Source organism: Fukomys damarensis, unplaced genomic scaffold (assembly GCF_012274545.1).
Source record: "Fukomys damarensis isolate Sample0158 unplaced genomic scaffold, DMR_v1.0_HiC HiC_scaffold_30, whole genome shotgun sequence".
Taxonomy (NCBI): domain Eukaryota; kingdom Metazoa; phylum Chordata; class Mammalia; order Rodentia; family Bathyergidae; genus Fukomys; species Fukomys damarensis.
Genome location: NW_022900942.1, coordinates 13518975 through 13528713, shown reverse-complemented (window position 1 = coordinate 13528713; position 9739 = coordinate 13518975).

Below are 9739 nucleotides of genomic sequence, written 5' to 3'. Positions count from 1 at the left end.
GTGTTCTTATATCTCAGTGTCCCTCCCCCACACCAGCAACAATCCTTAACATGTGTATTAAACATTTGGTGTGTATAAATTAATAGTCATGTGTATCCTGACAACAGAAGAATCATTTGGTAAAACAGTAATATAAAAAAATTAGGAAATTGATATTTCACGTGTAACCATAATTACAGATCTTATGCTTTTCTCAATTCTGGGAATCAGATTAGACAAAATCATTCACCTTTCCTGCTCCACATGGATTTTCATGTGATCCTTGCTTTGTATCAAAACAATCATCAAGAACCCAGCATTGCAAAATATGGAATCATTGAAAGGAGCATAGCTTAGGTTGAAACTGTGAATTACATTGACCTAGTAATTTGTATTTGTAACCTATGGCTGTCCCTGTTTTATTCTCAAAAATTTAAATAATCTAAACTCTGTGAATGTGCTGCAATACCTTGAGCATATTTTGACACAGTTGGATGATGATAGGGCTATGATGCTTTTTATCTGTTCAATGCATCCCTGGCAAAAGAAGTATCTGTAGGGTAGTAAATTACATCATTTAAAAAAAACTCACTGGGGAGGGGAGGAGGGGGTGAAGGGAGGGCAGGGACAAGGGGAAAAAATGAGAATCAAGACCTATTATGTAAAGGTACAGAATCCCAATGACGAATGTAACTGTATTGTATACCTACGTTGTACCAATAAACTCAATTAAAAAAAAAAACTCACTACATATCCCCACTGGGTCCAGTCTCATGAGAAAGGTAAATTTCTAGCTGAGTAATATCAAGATTGGTCATGTGACTTGCCTTGGGTGGTGAAATGTATGTATAACATGTGTGATACTTTAAAAGTAGAAGCTTGTTTCCACTCTTGCGTTCCTTGCAAGGAAGTGGAGAGTTCCCGATAGTGGTTATTCCACTCTCTCTTTTAGGAGGATATAGGGCAAAATTTCAGCAAGTGTGAGTATAAAATTAGTGTAGATGTACAAGTTCCTGAAACATAGGTTAATGTATTACTGCAGCTCAACTTCCATACAGTTTATTGACAAGATGGATAGTTTCATAATTAACATGTTTTCAGATAATACCTGTTTTTAAATCTCAGAGAATAAATTTAATGGACACATAAAATACTTTTTTCTTTTTTTAAAAAAATTTTGTATATGTAAAAAATTTAAAAAATATGTGAACATTTTAGTTTTATAGAACATTGATTCAGTATTATTCTCCAGTTTAAATAAACATATTATATGCCTATACATTTGCAGGAATATTTACATGAATCATTCAAGTATTCATCTATTTACCAGTTTATGGATCAGTTGTTGAGAATCTATTGTGCAACCAGTAATAATCTTCAAAATGTTTCTACCTTTTAACACACCTATAATAGAAATGATTGAACATCAGTGTCCTTTATCCAAAGTACCTGACTTTAAAGTTTTACTCTGAAGAAGATAGTACTAACCTATGTTTCAGATGACAAAATGACGCTTCAAGGCCAGGGATTTAGCTCAGTGCTTCAGCTGCCTGCCTCGCAAGCACAAGGTCCTGAGTTCAATCCCCGGAACACCCCAAAATAATGACTTCAATGCATGTGTTGAATTGAATATACTAATTTTTATTATACCTGTCAAAAAATACCAGGGAAAATGTACCCATTTAATTTACTACTACTTATTCATTCCATCTTCTTATTTTGTTCTTTGTGTTAAGGAAATGAAAATATTTTGAAGGTAAACAAAATATAAATTAGATGTGCTTCTCACATTTCTCCGGAATCTCATTTTACTATGTTGGAACCAACAAAGCAAAGCACTGTATTTAGCTGAATTATACCTATTTAAGGAAAAATAATTCTTGACTAAACCATAGCAATTAAACAACAGCAAAAAAAAAAAAATAAAAGGAGTAACATACTGATCCTTTGGCTCAATGACTTGCCCTTTTCTCTTTTCTCTGCCTAATTTACAACTACATGAACTTGGATGATTAACACATTCCATGCAGTGCCATGCATGCCATGACTTTAAACACTGCTTTCCCCTAAAATGTTCTAGTAAACCTGACTTTTAAAATGCAGTGAGATTCAGGTAATAGCAAAGTTCATATTATCTTACCCTCAATTTTCCTAATTACTTTTGTAGTTGGATTTGAACCCAGGGCCTTAATACAGAGCTATATCCCAGCACCCCACACACAACCACACACACCTTTTTAACTTTGAGACAGGGCCTTCTAACTTGCTAAATTGCCCCCACATGCCAGAGTGGGATTGAAGTTGTAATCTTCTTACCTCAGCTTCCCAGAGGGTTGTGAATAAGATGCGTGCCATCACATCTGGGTAATTTCAGATTTTTAAGTAGAGCTTAATTTTTACTGCCTATTTAAACAAATTTTATATGGTACTGAATAAAACTAAACATGAATATTAACAGAAAACCTTAGCTTTCCATCATCACCACTTCTTCAATGCTCACTATGAATATAAGGCACTCACAATAAATTTCCTTTATTGATTTAAAAATTATGGCACTGAACAATGAACTTCTGGAAACAGACGTCTCTGTAGAATAACATAAATGCATATGATGCCAAGTAATTTGGGGGACATGTACATGAAGCAAAGAGTATGCCTTTTATAATATCATTTTTATTTCTCAACTTACCTAAGTATACGAACTATGATTGTTTAGGTCAGTTGAGAAAGGAAGAAAATGAATCATGTAACGAACATTACAAAAAAAAAACTATGTCTGCTGAGAATAATTTACCTTCTGACATATTTAAACTTTTTTCAGTGTTTTAGCTAGCCATCCCCTGAATAAAAGGGAAAAAAATAAGTAAAACTACTAACTCCCACATAAACATTCACTACAGTGAACCTTGGTTATACTTTTAGTTTCATATTTATTTTGCTTCCTTTTGTGGGGCTCAGTTCCTTGTCTGCAACATCATAATAGATTCTAATCTTATTTATGATAAGATATAATGGTGACAGTATAAGAAATGAATAAAATATAGCAAAAGGAAATTTTAAGTAGAATAATTTTTCAGTTTCTTGGGAGATGTCAGCACTGGGTCTTTAAAACAGCATTTTATAATGTCAAAAAGATTTTTTTTCTCATACTAGCATTGCCCTGGAAGGGTATTAAAAATAAATTAAGAATTTATGTCAAGCTAGAAAAGACTTTTGAACTGGAACTGTGTCACTTAGATGTGCCAATATATCAATCTTCTTATCGGTAAAAACAACAAAACAAAGTATTCTTTTTAACTATACAAGTCCTGGTTCCTGATTAAGATGTTTATGAAAGAATTGCTAAGTTTTGAGGACGTGTAATAGTCAGAACACAATTATTTTAAAATCTTCTAATAAAATCGTTAATGATAATTGTGACGTGCCCACATTTTGCCGCTATTATTTTCTGTAGATTTCATATGGAATTACCCTTCTGTTTAATTGTTGTTCTTATTTTGTCATTAAGACACTGCATAGCATTCATCCATTCATCATTATCAGAATGAAAACTAATCATTACTCATTATCAGAATAAAAACTAAAACCTCCTGTTCTTCATTCCAAGTGATTTAACTTGGTGACAAGCTACCAGAAATATTTCCTAATATTCGAAACCTAGAAAAGGAGACATCAAATTTGTCAGCAAAACTGCAGATATGACTCTATCAATAATCCATGGCACATTGTATCCCCATCTGTGGCTATTCTACAGCTTTTGATGACAACGGCTCCAAATTCATCATAAGATCCACTGGGACAGAAACTCATAACTGCCTTTCAACTCAAAGCCTTCCTATAAAAGGTAATAACCGTGGCCAGTCAGTATAGAGGAGATTATAAGAGTGCAGCAATGAACACTAAAGTTTGGGCAAAGGCAGTTTGACATAAAATCTGACAAAAACAAGCCCAGAAGGACAGTTCCTTACATTTTAAAGGCAGGAAAGAAATGAGTATCTTTGAAACACTTGTTTTGTATAGTTGGAAAATTGTGTTATTTTAGAAGCTGTGGTCATTCATTTTAAACTGCTTTAAACAACTGCCATATATCTTCCCTGTACATACACAGATGCATAATCCCAAGAATGAAATAAAAAATAGTCCTAAAAACATGGAACCGAACAGTAGCAAAGAGCCTACTGCTCCTCAACATATATTTAATTATTTTACCTCTCACTGCTGTCATTCATTGCTCTCGGAATCTCTGGATTCAAGCACTATGGGATGGATTGTGAGCTGGAGATTTATACTCATCATGAAGTCGATAGTTATAATTTTAGGAAATTTGTGAGACAAGAATTATTTAAAGGTCAAATTATTTACATTTACAATTATACTAAGGTAAATGCAATATGCAAAAACCACTTGTAGTATTTTCGCTACTTTTTCCTATTAACTAGACTTGGAAAATGACATCTGTGTATCTATCTGTCAGATAAACCTACTATAGAATGATATGCTCCTATGCATCTCTGTCTAGAGATTCTACTGGTGTGCTGATAAATTGAAATCAGCTACACTGGGAGTATGTACACCATGGATCTGCAAAACAACAAGTCAGGCTCCCTTTGCCCTCTAGTAGCTGGTTGTTGAGGGGTTTGAGAATATCACTGGGTTAAGAAGTTTTATATTATCATCTCCAAGGTCTGCATTTGAAAAGCAACGCATTTACTCCTGCCATCAGACAATCTTGCAAAATGTAAACTCATAATCTGAATATTCCTTAGCTGCCTTTAGAAATGAGAAATGGTATTTCATAGGTTTCTCAGGAGTGTTGTTAAACTCAACTTAACAGTTAATTTTGTCTGCTCATTCTAGAAATTCAAATCTCCTTTAACTTGGGTGTCATTAACTACTTTTATCTTTTTTATTTATTTATTTTTTCTGGTACCAGGGATTGAATTCAAAACCTTGTGTTTGCAAGAAATATCCAATGTCGTGCCAGTGAGCTCAATCCCTGGCCCTTTTGATTTTTTTTATTAACTACTTTTAAACTTTAAAATATTTAAAAGCAAAAACATCTAAAACTAAATTGTTAAAACCTTTTCTTACAAGAACTTCAAGGTGACGAGTTTAAAACAATATTTAAAAGTGTTATCCTTTTACATTAAAAATAATCGGCATATATCCGCTTGCACTCATTATCACCAATGAGTGTTTTATATTTGGGGGGGCTGGTTGAAATAAAGCACATGAAAATCAAGAAACAAATGATGGGAGATTAGCAAATGAAAACAATCCACAAGTTGGGAGGGGGTCATTGACTGTTCTAGCACGGAGAATTGGGAGGAATCTGGCTGTTAGGACAGCTTTGTGACAGGAGGTCCACTGTGGAACCACCTCCTGAACCTCCCTGGAGAAATAAAGGAAGAAACAGGAGTGCAGAGAGGGAGGCTGAACACCAGACCTGCAGCCATATTAGAGAGACGTGCCTCTGTGATTGCTGATAGTGCTTTCAAAGAACACTCCTGTAATGGTTACAAAATTCTGTGGAATCCATATGAAATAGAATTGGGAGCCTACTTCAATTTCAACTTGTAACTTGTAAGCTTGAAGAATTTAATAAACTGGCTGTAATTAAAAGCCAAAGGGCAGCTTTCTCAACAGTTGAAAAATCGTTTGAACTAATATTTATAGATTGAGATTATTGAATATGATCTTGGCAAATTGTCTGACCCAGCTTCAATTTCTGAGAAAAAGCTTATGGACCCAATTACTGTGGTATCTATTCTATTTTTACATGCCCCAAGAAGAAAGTCTATTTGACAACCAAACTATGATTTCATAATTGCCACAAATTATTTATACTTAAATTTTTTACTACTAGAAATATACACATACATGTTATGCGAATATTCATTTCTAAAATGTTAGATGTTAGGGGTCAGAAATGTAGCTCAGCAGCACAATGCCTGCCTGGCAAGAACAAGACACTGAGTTCGATCCCCAGTATTAAGAAATAAACTAACAACCAAAGCAAATAAAATGCTAGGCTTCCACAACTCTTGCATACAACAAATCAGGTGACTATTGGTCATCATAAGAATGAAATGCAAATTAAAGCAAGAAATTATAAATCCTCAAATTTTTGCTATTTTCTTGCTGCAAACTTTTACTTGATTAGAGCACAGAAGTACCTAAGATAATAGAGCTCGAAACATGTTTTTTGTTCATATAATTTACATGCAGCTCATATTTTAAATTTGCACTCTCTACATATATTCCTGTGACAGTTAAATAAAGCATTGCACCTATAGTGTTTCCTAGAAAATTATTATACTCAAACTGAAAAATGATAGCAATTCAAAATGTATTTTCTGCTAGGTTAAATGTTTTGTATAAGTAATCATCCATGTGGTAAAAAAAAAAAAAAAAAAAGGCTGTATAAGTGGATAGTGACAATTACAGCTCAAAAGTTCATACATTTTCTTTTGTTTGAATAAGTCATATCCCCCCATTATTTCAAAAACAAATTAGTTAATGGCTAATGATATGATTTATGTACAAATACACTAAATTTTAAAAGCATTTCTTTCAAAATGGAAAGTTCATGATATCAGAAACCTTTGTGAAGTTTGGATGAAGAAGACAAAGGAGCAGCTAATTCTTCCGAGTCTTGTGGGGGAATTTATGCTATTATTGGTTGGTTTCCCAGTCTCACTTCAAAGATAATTCATAAATTGATAGGAACCTCATGGACATACTACTCAGAAGTAAAAGCTACTATAAATTCTGTATAAAGCACTTCCTTCTATTATTCACTGTACTGGAAAAACATTTTAATCTAAATCAATAAGTTTATGTAAATTATCCAGTTGAATTTAGTGACTATTCTTGTATAAATAAAAAAAGATATAACCTGCCTAGCATCTCCGGGTGAAAGTGGATGAAGAGAAAAGTGTCAAACTCCACTATAATTTGTTTGCCAACATTTTTATTGTAAAAATCAAATATTTATTTTTATGAGTTTGTCCATGTCAAAACTGCAACTATAGAAGAAAGCATAGTTTCTATAGAAACTACAGAAGACACTTCTGTAAAAACAAAAATTTCAGAGAGCATTTAAAATAATTTATGTTCTAAAATTCATATTGATCTTCTTTTGAAAATAATTCTTTCCCATGAGTAAATATTGTGACTGTCCCAGCTCCTGTTTTCAAGAAAAAAAAACAAACAAAACACCTAGGATTTAGGGAGACTGTTAAAAGCTAAAGGATTTGCAAAGCTAAAGTAATAAATGATAATAACACCAACAAACTTGTAACAAGTGGAAAATTTCTTTAACACTTTGATTCTATTTCATTATGTTTAAAATATATACGATGTGGCTCTTCTATAAATTATAATTTGGAAACACATATGATTAAATAATAATAGCAATACAATTTCCAGAAAAATCAGGTGGATTGCATATCTAAATTAGAGCAGTGATTGCATAAGCAACTAAAAAATTTACTGGGTGTGCCTTATTAATTTTACTTCTAAGCTTAATCTTACCCAAAGGGCTGAGAAGTGACTCTTCACTACACTTCTATGGGAAGAAATACAATTCAGAAATTTAAGACCTAGGTATGGATGGGACACTTTCAGCTTCATTGTTATACTGTTTCATTTGAAATCACATTGTGAACAAATATAAAAATGATTCTTTCTGAGAATAGTAAATAGTTTAAACTATTTAATGAAATTGAAAACTTCAACAATATAATCTACTGATTTCAATTAACTTTTCAATTCCAAGAGTAGTTTTCTGTATGTGAGCATTCCCAGAGACTGTAGACAAAATGGAATGACAATGACAATCAGCAGTAGATCATTGACAATCAGCATATTGACACAATTGCCAGCCCAAAGCACTCATTTTTACTTTCAAACAGTATTTCATGTCTTATGATGTTCTAACGCCTTGTAGGTGCTTTGATGTCCTTAATTATGCTTAACTCAAAAGTTTTCCTGAATTTGCCTAAGAACCTATAATATTTTTGTGGATTCAACAAATATCTGCATAAAGGTGTCCTTTCCTACGCTACAAAAAAATAAAAATAATGCTTTTCATATATACTGTTGATCATCAGCGTATAGTTTGTTCATGTATTTGTTTTGGGGAGAAAAGCTAAAAAGAATTTACATCTATCGTAACAAATATTCATGGGTTAGCAAAAAATAAGTGCTTTAGCTCATGAAAATAGTTTTCTATCTATTCTTTCTATTTATGGATAAAACTAAATCTAAACAAAAGAAATGTATTCCCACTCACTATATACATGTTATGCAAACATACTATGCTTCATTTTGATGCCTACATTTTTACTTTTAAAGATTAGACTTCACAATTTGATTTGAATTATAAATATATGTAAAAATATTTTTACATGAAGAGTAATACTTGCATACAGAGTGAGATGATTCATAAATAAGACCACCCATTCTGTTAGTGGAAGGAGAATACTGACATAGTTTGGTAAGTGCTTATTGCTAAATAAATGTAAGTCTGCCCTAACAAAAACATCACATTTGTGATCTCCTGAAGGAAGTTTCCTTATTATCTACTATAGATTCTTCTAACAATTGCATATAGAAGTCCAGCGAACAATCATATCCTTACATGCTCTGAGGCTCTGATAAAGCAGTATAGATGCATACGCCTTGGTATCAGACCTCAGTCTTCAAAATACCAATCCCTATTAATTATACAAAAAATTGTTTGTGTAAATTACTAATTCAAGAATTCTGGGAATCTGTTAGAGAAAAACAAATAAGTACTCTACTAAAGAATGATGACATGTAAAATTGATATCCAGAGCCTGCTTGACAATATTTCTTAAATTTTATTTATTTATTTATTTATTTATTTATTTGCTTGTTTATTTATTTATTGGTATCGGGGATCAAACTCTGGTCCTTGCGCTTGCGAGGCAGGCCACCAAACCGCTGAGCTAAATACCCGGCCCATTTCTTAAATTTTAAGCATCCAAGTAAATAAAATAATTTATTCCAGTACATTAATAAATGAGTTCTTGTAACCCTATATCAATATAAATATATAGAAAGAGACTGATAATCCTAAAAGAAGTCAAAAATCAACAGACATTCAAATTATTTCCCTCTGAAATAATTTCAAAAGAAGAAAGATTGACTTTTGTGCAAAGGATCCTCAAAGTTATTACCTGAATTAAAATATCCAGTGGAATTAATACAGAGTGGAACAAAAAGAAAGCCAGTAGTAAAAAGAACTCAGCATCATCCCTGAGATTTTTCCTACCATAGATATGTAACTTGAATCTTATTATAAGGACACATTTTAGAAATCTAAATAAAGGGGCATTGTAAAGACTAGCTGATCTCCCACCTGCCATGTGTCAAGGTCGTGAAGGTCAGGAAGACTACATAGCCCTTCCAACCTGACATAGCCTGAAAAGAAATGGCAAGAGAATATAGCCACTGATCTCTTATAAACCCCTTGTGTTCTTTTGTAATCAGACATTACAGGGATCTGGGCCTGGGAATGAACCCATAATCCCATAATGTACCCTGGGTGTTGAGGGGAGGCTGAAGGATTATAGGTACCCAGAAATTTGAGAACTTATCTCAAAATAACTGGCAAAATTTATCAAAATTATATAAGATGTAAATATTAGATGCTATAGTGAGTCAAATTTTTAACTTTCATTGTTTTACTGTGGCTGTGTAAGAAATACCCTTATTTGTAGCATATATATAT